At 45.1% G+C, this 12,499-nt stretch overlaps 1 protein-coding gene across 2 annotated transcripts in view; it reads left to right on the top strand.

Moving 5' to 3' along the window:
* The first annotated feature begins 756 nt into the window (after positions 1 to 756).
* The window catches only part of PRICKLE1 (prickle planar cell polarity protein 1), a 186,235-nt gene continuing 174,492 nt past the window's right edge, over positions 757 to 12,499 (top strand). For both annotated transcript variants that reach the window (XM_030216289.1, XM_030216290.1), the window contains exon 1: positions 757 to 997. The gene's annotated coding sequence lies outside the window, so the exon portion shown is untranslated. The remainder of the gene's footprint in view (positions 998 to 12,499) is intronic.

Here is a 12,499-nt window from a genome sequence, read left to right as displayed (position 1 = left end):
AAAACCGAAGGCAGGGCTGCTGTCGGGGTCCGGGAGCGGAGGTAAGCAGCGAGGGTAAACATGGTGCGGCGGCGCCCTCCTGCCATGCTTACCTCGCTTACCATGTTGGACCGGCCCTGTCCAAACAGCAGTGACAATTATTATTATTATTATTAACATTTGTATAGCGCTAGCAGATGCACGCAGCGCTAAACACCTGACACAGAGAGACAGTCCCTACTCAATAGAGCTTACAATCTAAAAAAAAAACCTATTTCCTGTATATCATCAAAGGAAAGCGTGTTAATTAACATGTCTTCTCAACAGAGCCAGGGGCTATATGCTGTACTATAGTAATTAGCTGCAGAAATGCAAGTTTGATTGATAGGAGGGAAATTTGGGAAGAAATTCGTTGCCTCCCACGCAGCAGCGCACGATTTACACTTCAAACCATTCTGCCCTGCATCACCGAGGTGACATTCCTCTTCTTTGGCGTCATCCATATAATCTAATCGCATGTAGGACATGCCCCTTCTGTAACGCGTTCTAATACACATGCATTCAGCAAAACACTCTGCTTCAGACCCCTTCCCCGGCTTGGCAAGCATCCTCCCACTCATGGGCTCCACTTTCCAGGTTTTGCAGGCTACCGATGACAGCAGCAGCCCTTCGGCGATTGGCCACAAGTGTTTGGTCCAGCCAGTCAGCTCGGAGGAATCCTTCATGTCATCTTAGCGAGAGTGAAGCAGCTCCCGCACATTAGGAAGAGCAGAGCACTGGCGAAGCTGCTGCAGTTGATTCACTTTAACGCTGCAAGCTGGGGAAGTTGGAAGCGGGTTCAGCTCGCTTCTCACAAAGCTCTGACTTGCCTGAAAATGCATCCAGCGAGTCCCTAATTTAAGAAAGAAGATCACGGTCCATGGGGCGTTTTTGACTGCTTTGTTTTAAATGTGATTTCATCTGCAGAAGATAGTAAGGAATACCTTGCTGGGACCCCCCTAAGTGGTTCATTTATATGGTGAGTGGACTCCGCAGACTGAGTTTTTGAATTGAAATGGAAGTACAGATTGCCCTCTCTTCCCTTTTCCTCGTGAATGCATGACAGATTCTACGAATTGTGCAATATACTGTTTGATATTCGAGGAGAGGGGTAGAGGAATGTGCGCCTCCACGGGCCTCTAGAAAGTCTGTATGAATTAATTCGTTCAAGGGGGCTAAAAGTCAAACGAAAGGGGGCGAGAGCTGCATTTTTAAATATTGCATTCTGCATTAGGTCTTACAGAGGTGAGATCGGAGTTTATTATACTTTTGCCCCAACTTATTAAAAAAGTTTCGGGGAGTACAAGTCTACAGGAGCTTGTTCTGGGGATGCGTTTCCCCCTTTACACGCCCAGATCTCAGCACAACCGTGTTAGAAATATGGATCTCAGCCTAAGAAAACCAAACGGTCTTTCGGGTTATTATTGGCCCGCTTAACCTGGCACTGCCGTGTTAGTTTTGGGACTAGGGAATGTTGTCTACAGCCTTGGGGAGCTTTTGTCTTGACGGCTGAGAATCTGAACGGCGTTTTGACTTGCCCCACTGGAATCTGAACGCGCTCTCCAAACAACGCGTAAATATATTCTGTAAATAGGCGATGCTCCAAGGTGGATGACAGTAACAAAAACAACAACAACAAAAAAAACTAGCATTAAGGACGCCGAGATAAAAGTGTTAAACTCCTATCAGATCTGGACAAAGTATTCCTCCAGATCCACGATGCACTTTTCCTGCACATTGAACACACAGGGCTAGTATACCTATGCACAATCTACATTTTTGGGTACAGTTTATGTATGGTAGTCAATGCATATGCACCCATTCTTCTGTATTTATATATATTTGAACTATTTTTAACTTTTAAAAAGATTCGTGTATTTTTAGCTTCAAGAGCTGGACCTTTCCATCTGTCGTCTTAACAGATCAAGCCTCTAGATGGCTTGTGTGTTTCAGACTTTGCCCGAATCAAGCTCCAGATGTGTGAGCTCAGCTGTTGCCTGTCACTTGGGTGACAACTGGTCTTTTCGCCCAAAGTCTTTGCTTTCTCCATTATCCTCAGCCGAGTGTCAATTTTTCAGCTTCTTTTTATTATCAGGAGCATACAGTGGTCTCAAGGGAGAGGGCAGCTTTATTTGGCCATCCCTAACAATATATATGCATTCATTCATAGAAAAAAATATATTTTCTGGTGTGTATATGTGGATGTATATATACGTATATGAACAATAACTTTTCCTATGGATTCTGTGTAAACCAAAAGCGATCTAAAAAAAAAAGGTGACATATTTGTCAAGCCGTAACTCTCAAACAATATTTACTCCCACCAGGGGGATTTTACGTCAGTAGCAGCGATTTATCTTGCAGTCTGTTTGGGCTTTCACATGCCTTCAATGTGGTCTCTGCAGAGCGTTGGACAGGAATCTGTCATTGAACCCCAGCTGGGGGCAGGGAAAAACAAAATAAAAGTCCACTGCTGGTACTGGGATTGTCCTAAATGCCATCAACTGAGCAGTCAGGAAGCACAGAGGGGGTGAATGTCCCAGCTCACTGAGAAATGTTTTTACAGAGAATTTAAAGGTTAGCCTGCTAGCGTTTGACAGAAGGCATCATTATTACGCTGGCAGATTATTCTGAGAAGAGACACTTCAGCTATTTGCACATATGTACTGACTTTTTACCTAGCGCTTTTCTGGTCCGGGGGGGGGGGGGGGGGGGAGTGATTTTTGTCTACTGCTGTGAAGGACAGATGCTAATAAGTTCTCATCCAGGAGAACTTGGTTCCAGTGTGTCAGTCAGCAGGACTAAACCTATTGGCTTATTGGAGTTTCCGTTGTAAGGAACAGCGATTCATTTTAGCACAGTGACAGATTCAATCAGTTCAGCCAGCAAAAGCCAATCCAGCTAAAACAGTTTTATCAGGTTTTATAATCGAGGATCTGTAGAGCCGTCATTTGTCTGAATAATAAAGGGTGCTGCAATGAGTCAGCCCAGGTCACCCGCATAAAATTTAACATCAGCTGAAAAAAAAAACTTTCGGGGTTAATAGCTGAACTATTAAGATTAGAGTCAGATGTGGGAAACCAACAGTGGCGTCTGAGGGTTTTTTTTTCTTCTTTAATCTCTTGTTGTATGATGACTCAAAAACAAACCAATCATAGGAGACGGGGGATCCTTGTTTAGGTTCACTTTGGGAAGCAAATTTAAAGGCAGCTTAGAGAAGAATCACTTCTGTGCTTAATTTTTTTTTCCAAAGCTGGGAATGTGTTCAGGAAGAGACATGTTCTTGTCTATCTATTTTTAATAACCGCGATATCTCTGTTCAGTGTTGAAGGTGGACAGACAATACTGTTTGCTAGAAGGGTTATCTTAGTTACTTAGCTGGCTTTTTATAATGTTTAACCAAAAGGAGCTCATTAAGAATAAGTACTTTTTTTTTCCAAACGATGGGATGGCATGGAGAAGAAATATTAATAGCTGTGTAATTTCTCTGCAAACAGAGGTGCGGTACTATGCATTAACCAAATGACTTTTTCCATAGATGGCAGAATTCGTGTAGGTTTCCAACTGGTCCTAATTGAAGTGTTTTGCCTTGCTGCTTTAATATTTGAAAATATTTGGAGCTGTTACACAAGACATTCCCGATACTCGTAATTTCAATTAGTACATTAAAACAGAGCACCTATCAGTTGTCTTTCCTGGTAGACTGTGCTTTATTTGCAGGCAGGATAGTAAAGAAAATGAACGTGCCAGGCTGGCAAATGTTTCAAATGCCTTTATTTTAAGCTTGTAGTGCACAGGATGGCCACTAGGGCACTCTGGCTGCATGTCATAGAACAGATCTTGCATAGGACACGCCCAGAAGTGTAATTCCTCCTTGTTTGGACAGGAGGCTAAGAAAGAGGGGCCACTGCTGCATCTACTAAACTGAAGGAAAGTGTAGTGCTTAAAGCTGTAGTACAGATTCCTGTACTCAAACAGGCTTAACAGGAGTTCCTTTGTAACTCCCTGTGAGCCTCCCCATTCATCTGAGAGGTAATGAGGAAGAGACAGGCCCTCTGTGCAGTTATAGCATACTGGTGATGTCATGACCCTTCTGGCACTAATTCCAACAAGGCTTAATCTGATCACTTTGCTGTTTGCCAAAATGACAGAGCTTTTCCAGAAACAGTTTCTTGCTTACAGTCCAGAATCGTAGGATATTTCCATTTTATCTAGGCTGCCTCAAGGGGTTAGGCTATAATTCTTCTACAGTCTATGTTCTCTGCCTGCTTAAATTTCATTTGGAATCTTTTAAACCCCTGCTTGATTTGTCTTAGGACCTGAAATGACTGCACTTTTTTCGGTTGCTTAAGAAAACAACAACAATAATAATAATAATAATTTGGGGAAGACCCCCCAAATGTTGCAGGTACTAATGCTGAATTGGTTCTTCTCCCTCATGTCGATATGACTTCCTTACCCTCTGTGACCCCCCCACCCCAAATTAAGCAGACAAACTCTACCCTTGCATACATGAAATCTAATTTTGAAGAAAATCAAAAAGCAAAGAGATACAAAACCCAAAGAACTGAACCAACTAGATAAATAATTTTTATTCCAAAAGTTATATACAACATTAAATAATACACAAATAGAAATAAAACAGTATCAACTTCATACACTATTTAGTTGTCCTAAATATGTCAAAGAAGACATCAAGGGCACTTTTCTTTGTCCCTGGTGTTATATACTGTCCCCCTCCCCCCCAGATTCTATATATGGTGTGCAAATTTGGGCACGCTGCTGAGATGCACATGCAAATTAATTGGCTAATGAGCTCTTAACCATTAATAATCGGGTTCCAACAGCCAATTATTGATGTTAATTGACACATTAAGATTTGCACCTGCATCTGGCTTGGTGGCATACCTATGGGTGGGTGTGAGTGGGCACAAACCCACCCATTGTTGCTTCAAGCCCACCCAGTCTAGTGGCCCCCAAAGCACCTCATTGGTGATGCTTCACTGCTCTCTGTCTCTCTCTTCCTTTCTCTGTCATGGCAGCTGCCCATCTCTCTCTGAACCACTCCCCGCCCCCCCCCCCACCACCTATCTTTGAGCTGTCACTGGCAGCGATTCCTGTAATTAATCTGTGCTAGCCCTACAGGCTTCCCTCTACTACGTCCTGCCCTTGATGACATCACTTCCTGTTTCTTAACTAGCAGGGACGCAGTAGAGGGAAGCCTGCAGGGCTGGTACAGGTTGCTTACTGGAATCACTGCCGGTGACGGCTTGGAGGTAGAACAGGGAGGAAGAGAGGAGCAGCTGTCGGGTGGAGGGGGAGGGAGAGAGGAGCAGATACTGGACGGAGGGGAAGAAAGATGACGATAGCAGGGGCAGAGGGAAAGTTTTTTTTTAAAAACTATGTATGGGGGTGGGAAGGGCCCACCCAGGTTAACTCAGGGCCCACCCGAAATGGCAGGTCTGGCTACACTCCTGATCTGGCTGTGTGCTATTCTATAAGGCAGGGCAGGGCGCCTAACTCCCATAACATGTATCCCAAAAGGGGTGTGGCCATGGGAGGGGCATGAACTTGTCAAGGGCATTCCAAAAAGTTACACACATATAAAATACTGGGTAAGCATGCCTAACTTGGGCACTACTACTACTACTAGACATTTCTAAAGCGCTACTAGGGTTACGCAACGCTGTACAATTTAACATAGGACAGTCCCTGCTCAAGGAGCTTACAATCTAAAGGACAAATGTACAGTCAGTCAAATAGGGGCAGTCAAATTGGGGCAGTCTAGATTTCCTGAAAGGTATAAAGGTTAGGTGCCGAAAGCAACATTGAAGAGGTGGGCACCAGCATTTACACCAGGTTTCAGGAGATGTAAGTCTAGCACCTAAAGTTAGGCATGGGAATCGGCACTACATTGTATTCTATAAAGAGCGCGCACCCTTTATGAAAGAGTACTTGGCGCTAATTTTTTTTTCAGCACTCATTTTTGAGTGCTATTTATAGAAGTCACTCCTAACGCTCAATTTCTATAAATGGCGTGCATAGTTACGCATGCAATTGAACACATAGTTATAAAATAGTACCACTTATGCACATATCTTCATTACTTATTTAGCCCTTGATTGGTGCATAATTGGTGATAACTGTCAATAATTGACCTTAAATAGCACTAATTTTGTGTGTGCATTATGACCCCCCGCCGCTGCCACCCCCGTGGCCCCCCCCCCCCCCCCCCCCCCCCCCCCCGTTGCTGCAGTCCGCGGTCTCACCTGCCTGCTTCCCCGGCTCTGGGCCCCCTGCATTCAAGGTGGCAGTCGCAGATCGCCTCTCTTCTGGCCTTCCCTCCCTATGTCCCGCCCTCGTCTGATGTAACTTCCGGTTTCCACGAGGGCGGGACACAGGGAGGGAAGGCCCGAAGGGAGGTGATCTGTGACTGCCGCTTCGAATGCAGGGGGCCCGGAGCCTAGGAGGCAGGCAGGTGAGACCGGGAACTGCAGCTCTGGCGGCCTGACCCCGGCGCTGGGCCCCCCTTGGAGGCCCGGGGAATTTTGTCCCCCTGCCCCTCCCCCTTCTCAGCCCTGCTGTTCAATGATGGCTGTTACGTGCTTAGTAGCCATTACAGAATTCGTGCTTAGCACACAAAATTTTGATACCTAATTTTAGGTGATCGTTCATGAATTAACCCCTGCACGTCTTTCAGCTGACAGGAAAACATCAGCCCACAGCAAAAGGTTTTCTGTAGTATTGCACAGCAAAATACTGGAGCAGAATCACAGCTAAACCACCTTATGAGGGTTTCACCACCTTGTATAATTTTCCACTATGACAGTTTCAACTGGTTGTTCCTTGTTGGGAATCTATTTTGTTAAAATGAAGTCCCCTGAGGCAGACAAAATGCTGAAACTTGTTTTTATGAGAACAAATTGATGCCATCTTGTTTCTATATGTGTATTATTTAAGGCTTTGTGTAAGTTTTGGAATAAAAGTTATTTAGCTGGTTCAGATGTTTTCAGGTTTTGTATCCCCTTGCTTATTGATTTCCTCCTTCCCTGGTCTAATTTTCAAGGCCGTTTCTACTGGTAAAGCAGTGCTCTATGTGTGAAAATTGGCTTTTGCAAATTTGCTTGCCTGATGTGCAGAGCTTGTATGCACATACTTTGACCCAAAGCCAGCAGAGGCATTCTTGTGGGCAGAGTTTAAGGAGGGGTTTGAAGTTATGCATAGACATTTGCATGCCACTTTTTTCATGGAAAATCTTTGTGCAGAAAACAGCAGGTTTTCACATGTGCACTTAGGGCCCCTTTTTCTAAGCCGCGTAGGCGCCTATGCGTGCCCAACATGCGCCAAATTGGAGTTACCACCCGGTTACCGCGTGGCCCTTGCAATAATTTCAGTTTTGGCAAGCATCCGCTACGTGCATCTGAAAAATATTTTTTATTTTCTGGTGCACATCGGACGCGCTCCAAGTGGCATCTGATGCACATAGGTCATTACCGCCCAAATTCTTTACTGCTAAGTCTATGGCTGGCGGTAACGTCTCAGACCCAAAATGGATGTGCGGCAATTTTGATCTTGCCACACGTCCATTTTCGGCAAAAAAAAGAGGCATTTTTTTGCAGGTGTGCTGAAAAATGGATCTGCATGCGCCCAAAACCCGCGCCTACACTACCACAAGCCATTTTTCAGCTCGCCTTTGTAAAAGGACCCCTTAGGTTTTTTTTTGTTTTTTTTGAGTTGTTTAATATCTTTTATTGAATTTTATCATAATACAATACAAGCAAGAGCGCACCACAGTTCAACAAACAACAGTTATAAACATGGCAAAACTGGAGCTCACATTCAAAAAACAACTATCCACAACTAGAAACACATTAAGAAAAGGGGGGAAGAAAGAGGAGGTGGAGAAGTAAAATACTTGTATACTTTCACTTTAAAAATCCAGCAAAGTCTGCTTAGTGAAAAGTGCATGTGCACTTTGCATTAATGTGGGCAGTTTTTCAATTACCCCCTAATTAAAAAAAAATGCCAGTAGTCAAAGGTTTGACCCAAGAAAAACATGTTGCGCTCTGTTGTACATAGAATATAGAGATCAGAATTGAGATATCCAGGGTAGGAGGTGCTTAATTCCGATGGTATTTTCCAAAGTGCATGTGTATTTCCTGGCTCATGCAGCTGGAGCAGCCAGAACAGCAGCTTCCACGTGGAGATGTCGGCACTTAAACGTGGATGTGGCAGTTGCACTAAGTTACACATGGATGTGGCAGTTTCACAATCCCCACATGTAAGTGGTGCCACTTAGGGGAGATAAAAACAAGGGCTGGGGAAAGACAGAAGTCCAGAGCAGGAAGAAGCAGACCTCCAAATTACTCCTCCAAAACATATATTTGAAGGACCAAAGGGTTAGCTGTGAGCTAGGATAAGGATTTACCTTGCAATCTCTGTGCACACAAGGGACTTTTTGTGATCTGGTAGAAACCAGACTCTTTTGGAGTTTTTTTTTTTCTGTTGAACTCCAAGCTGCTTTATATATACTCTTGAGCTAACAGCCAGCGAGAGGAACAGGTTCCTGTATGTTTTTCCTTCTCAACCACCCAATTAAAATTTTTGTTCACTTTTAAATTGTGGTCTGGCTGTGTTTGTGAAGGCTCCTTGCCATAAGCCTTCTCACGCTATCGTAGTGCTCTGTTATAAAATATGCCTCTAAAAATATCTGCAAATAAACCAGTGAATGTCATGTTACCTCTCTTTGGAATTATTTTTGCAGAGTAACTAAAAAACTGATTCCTCAAGAAATAATTCCCTAAAGGTGATTGGTCTATTAGGCAACGTGATGTCACTAGTAAACATGGAACGTGTGATATCTGAAATAGTTGATTTCCAGTGGCTCACATATAATAAAACTCCTTTAGTACTGTGTTATTTCTTCTGAATCTTGCCTGAGAGTTATTTCTGAATTGTTGACAGGCAACACACCCCCTTGCTCTTTCTGTTCTGGGTTAATTTCTTTTGTTCTGTTTTTGTTGGTCGGTATCTCCAGCTCCTTCTCTGGGTTTCTGGCTGTGATGAAAATTGTATAGGTGCAGTCCTCATACACACTGTGCACAGAACTGTGTTTTCCCCAACTGCCCTTCCCTTCTCGAAAGGCTTAGATCTCGCCGCTGCCAATTACGCTTCTTGGACTTTACTGTAGCAATTGTTTGAAATGTTTCCAATTACACAAATTATTGGCAGCATGAGACAGCTGTGTGCCAAAAAAGCTTTTCCAAGTGCCTTCCAAGAATAAGATTGTGATTTGCTTTTAATTTAAATAAAGGCTATTTGGTTTCCTGTGATGCTGTTATAACCACTTTTGTTAGTTTGGTTGCTTTTTGTTGTTTCTGCATCAAGGTCATTTGCATGAAGCAGCCAGGATCCGACATCATATCACAGCAGACACGGCTGGATAATTACATATATCTATTGATCGCCCTACGAATTGAAAATAGTGTATTTGATAGGGCAGCAAGCTACTTGGAGATTCCAGAGTTCCCTGGGAATACGGTTGCTTTGAAAATAACTTATGTCCTTGCTTTATTTTTGTTTTTGAAGAACAAGAAACCCCACATAACAGTAACTGTGCTGCAAGTCTGTGTCTAGAAAGGTTGCTTATGGTACTGCTGGCTTCTACTAAAAGGATATTAGACTCTATAAATATATGTCCCATGCAAACAAAGGAAAGTATTAAGAAACAGACCGGCCGATTAGTTGGCCATCAACAGCGTTTTTTTAAACGCTGCCTGTCACCACCTAGATTAGACCCAAATATGTCCAGGCACCAGCAGGAATATCGGGAGCTAACTTGACCGATACTCAGCCGGGGCCCACATGAGACAATTATGCGGGTGCCAGCTGAATATGGGCCGGCACCCAAATAACTTTTTTATTCCCTTTTAAAGCCCCACAATCTCCTTTCCTTCCCCCTTCTCCCTCAGCTCTAAATTCACCCACTGAATATTGCCGGCATCCGCTGAACCCTGGGTTCCTCGCCTCCCTAATGCCACCCCCTGTACCGCCCCTGACATGCCCATTTTTTAAAGGACAGTCATCATGTCCCCTACCTCAACGCAAGCAGCGTCCTCGGGCTGCGCGGGGTCCCGTCGACACGCACACTTGACTGGCACTGCCTGAGCCATGTGTGTGTAGTTCTCTCTGGATTTGTTCAGAGAGCGGTGGTTGCAGGCTCCTTAATTGCTTTGCTTCCATGCACCTGTTTCTGCTCTCTCTCTGCCTGGCTTCCAGGCTCCTTGATTACTTTGCTTCCACCCACCTGGGTCTACTCTTCCTCTGCCTGGCTTCCCTTGTTTCTCTCCTATTGGTCTTCCGGTTCCTCCTTCCCCTGCTCTTGTCCTATGGCTGTGCCCCTTCTCCCTGCTGATGTCAGACGCCAGCACTTTATCAGCTGAGCTCTCCCTGGACTCCATGCTTCAGTTTCTACTTTGGTAGGTGTTTCTAACTCTGTAGTCTGCTTCTTATCTACTGGTCCCTCGTTGCTGACTTTGCTTGTACCTGGATTACCCTTCTGCCTGCCTACTGACTTTCGCCTGCAACTGGATTACTCTCTTGCCTGCCGCCTGCCTATTGACTTTCACCTGTACCTGTATTACTCTCTTGCCTGCCGCCTGCCTGTTGACTTTTGCCTATACCTGGATTACCCTTCTGCCTGCCGCCTGCCTACTGACTGCCGCTTGTACCTGGATTACTCTCTTGACCTGCTTCCTGTCTGGCCAATACATTCATCACCCCGTTTCCAGCTCCGTCCCGTAAGTCCTGCAGGCCACCCGCACCTAGGGGCTCAACCTCTGGGGAACGGCGGTCAGCACAGGTGAAACCCGTGGTTGTCCAGCCGCCAAGCAGAACCTGGTCCGAGTACCGGGCTCAGCAGCGGTCTACTCGGTACAAGAACTCACAAGTCTGACACAGTCAGAGGTGATATTCAAATTTCAAAGAGAGATTTTGGCAGGATCTCAACCTGTGATCACCTTTCTGCACCTTAGTAATTCCCTTATCTCTTATTTGACCTGTTTCTCTGTCCTAATTAGATTGTAAATTCTGTCGAGCAGGGACTGTCTCTTCATGTTCAAGTGTACAGCACTGTGTATGTCTAGTAGCGCTATAGACATGATAAGTAATAGTAGTAAAACTGACCTAGAATGTCTGTACCAAACCAGGTCTCGAGCTTTATGAGCACATTTCCATGTGTCCTGCAGTCTTCATGAACAGTAATCCAATCAAAAAGTCTTTGGAAATATAGGTAAAAATATGCCTTACCTAAAACTTGACTGTTCCAGAAATCTTAGTAAATCAGTAAAATGGCACACTAGTCATATTTGTAGAATATCCGAACAGCACATGGCTGGACACTGTCTTGGGTGTTTAGTTCAACTTTGTTGTTTCTCTAGAGTGATGGGAGCCATCAGAAGGTGTTTTGGGGAAAGAACTAAGCAGCCAGAGATTACATTCTGCCGTTCACTTCTGCTTCACGAGCTGAGCTCCCTAGTTAGTTGGACACCTGTCCCTTCCCGACTCATGTAGCAGTCCAATTGGAAAACATTTTCAGCTGCCGAGCTTTTAGCCCTGGTTGAATTCCTACCATTTTTTGTAGGCTTGTGGGAATAGGCAGCTCAAATGAATATTAGCCTCTTTAATTTTTTCAACAGGACTTATCTGGGTAGGAGCCTCTTACCTGGATAAGTCCTGCTCACCGAGTCCATACCTAGATTTTCAGTGGCATTTTCTGGCTAATGCCACTGAGAAATATTCAATCCACTAACCTGATAGCTGCATGGATAAAGGTAGGACAGCAAAAAGGCTTTTCTTACTAATCTGGGTACTAGTCTGAATATCACCAATACCGAGATAAGTATCAGAAGGCAAGTTACACCTGCATAGTTACTAGAAAATGCTATACATGGTGCCTAGGGTCATACTCTATTTCTGTGCTGACTTTGATCCTGGGGAACTGGGTTCAATTCCCACTGCAGCTCTATGTGACTCTGGCAGGTCACTTAACCCTCCATTTCCCCAGGTACAAACAGTGGCGTACCAAGGGGGGGGGGGCGGTCCGCCCCGGGTGCACGCCGCTGGGGGATGCCGTGGTGCGCGCCTATCAGCTGAGTTCGCTAACTTCGCTGCAGCTCCCTGTGCTCCGGAACAGGTTACTTCCTGCTCCGGAACAGGTTACTTCCTGCTCCGGAACAGGTTACTTCCTGTTCCGGCCGGGGCAGAGGGAGCTGCAGCGAAGTTAGCGAAGTTAGCGAACTCAGCTGACAGGCGCGCGCAGCAGCACCCCCCCAGCGGCGTGCACCCGGGGGGTGTCATTTTGCCGGGGGGGGGGGGCCGCGCTGCACCCGGGGGGGCGCATCGGCAATCCGCCCCGGGTGTCATGCAGGCTAGGATCGCCACTGGGTACAAATAAAGTACCTGTATAAACTATGTAAACCAC

The sequence above is a fragment of the Microcaecilia unicolor genome, chromosome 10, assembly GCF_901765095.1.
Source record: "Microcaecilia unicolor chromosome 10, aMicUni1.1, whole genome shotgun sequence".
In the NCBI taxonomy this organism is placed as follows: Eukaryota; Metazoa; Chordata; class Amphibia; order Gymnophiona; family Siphonopidae; genus Microcaecilia; species Microcaecilia unicolor.
Note: the sequence above shows the minus strand (reverse complement) of the source record. Positions and strands in the feature narration are given on the sequence as shown.